A 1,450-nucleotide genomic window follows, 5' to 3' on the forward strand; every position below is an offset into this window, starting at 1 on the left:
TTTGGCGGGCCCGGGCTGGATTTGAACTTGCCACCTTAGGTGTATATGGCTGGCGCCTTAGCCACTTGAGCCACAGGTGCTGAGCCTACATTGAAATATTTTGGGGTGAAGATTCAAGAGGTTAGCAAGACCTCTTTGTTAACTGGTTCAGCAAGAAAAGTGAGAGAGAAGAGGGTTGTGTCTATGTGGCAGGGGAGAAGCATATGGGGCAAAATGTTACTAAATGGTGAATGGAGGTGAGGGTATACATTTGTTCTTTGTACCGTTATTATAACTTTTCTGTAGCTTTGGAAATTTGCAAAATAAACAGCTGAAAAATTATGTCACTCCTCTACTCGAAACCCTCCAGTAGTCTTCCTTCATCCTGCACAATTGGCCCTGCCACCTCTGGTGTCTCACCTCCCCCACTCCGGACACTTGCTCTGCCCATCCATCCCGGCCTTCTTTTCTTTTAACACCCCATGCAGACTCCCATCACAGAGCTTCTACACTCCTCCTTCCAGTGTTTCCTCTGCATGGAACACTCTTTCGCTGATACTCCCATGATTCACTCTCTCACTTCCTAACAAAGAGGCTTTCTCTCGCCACTCTTCATAAAATAGCAATCTCCTGCCACTGTGCCTTATGTTCTTAATCTATTCTACTTGTGTTCACAGTGCTTCTCACTACCTGACATATTAGACGTTCATTTTCTTATCCATCTGCCTCTTCCCCCAGAAGATGAGCTCCTTGAGGCCAGGGAATTAGTTTTGTCCCAGTTTCAAAAACAGCGCTTACTTAGCAGAGTAGTGCTTAGTAAGTATCAGCAGAGTGAATTCACCACTTTGTAAATGCTGATTTAAAAATTTAGAGCACTGGTTCAGATGCCTGCCGTTTGTGGATGAAGGGCTACTAAATATGTGACATTTCGTTGTTGTTGTTTTTTTTTTTTTTTGCAGTTTTTGGCCGGGGTTGGGTTTGAACCCGCCACCTCAAGCATATGGGGCCAGCGCCCTACTCCTTTGAGCCATAGGCACCGCCCTGACATTTCTTTTTTTTTGAGACAGAGTCTCACTATGGCCCCCTTGGTACAGTGCCATGGCATCACAGCTCACAACCACCTCCAACTCTTGGGCTTAAGCGATTCTCTTGCCTTAGCCTCCTAAGTAGTTGGGACTACAGGTACCCGATACAAAGCCCAGCTATTTTTTGGTTGTAGTTGTTGTCTGGTAGACCTGGTAGTACACCTGAACCCACCAGCTCCGGTGTATGTGGCTGGTGCCCCAGCCGCTGAGCTACAGGTGCCGAGCTGTGACATTTTTTTAGAAACTAGTTTGTCTCTCTTTTTTTATATATATATATATATATATTTTTTTTTTTTTTTTTTTTTGAGACAGAGCCTCAAGCTGTCCCCCTGGGCAGAGTGCCATGGCTTCACTGCTCACAGCAACCTCCAACTCCTGGGCTCAAG

General features: G+C 45.7%; 1 protein-coding gene across 1 annotated transcript in view; it reads right to left on the minus strand.

Moving 5' to 3' along the window:
• Nucleotides 1-1,450, minus strand: part of PHF21A (PHD finger protein 21A) — a 207,114-nt gene that overhangs the window by 11,462 nt on the left and 194,202 nt on the right. The gene's annotated exons all lie outside the window — the stretch shown is intronic.

This window comes from Otolemur garnettii, unplaced genomic scaffold, assembly GCF_000181295.1.
Source record: "Otolemur garnettii isolate 467f Iridium unplaced genomic scaffold, OtoGar3 scaffold00001, whole genome shotgun sequence".
NCBI classification, from domain to species: Eukaryota; Metazoa; Chordata; class Mammalia; order Primates; family Galagidae; genus Otolemur; species Otolemur garnettii.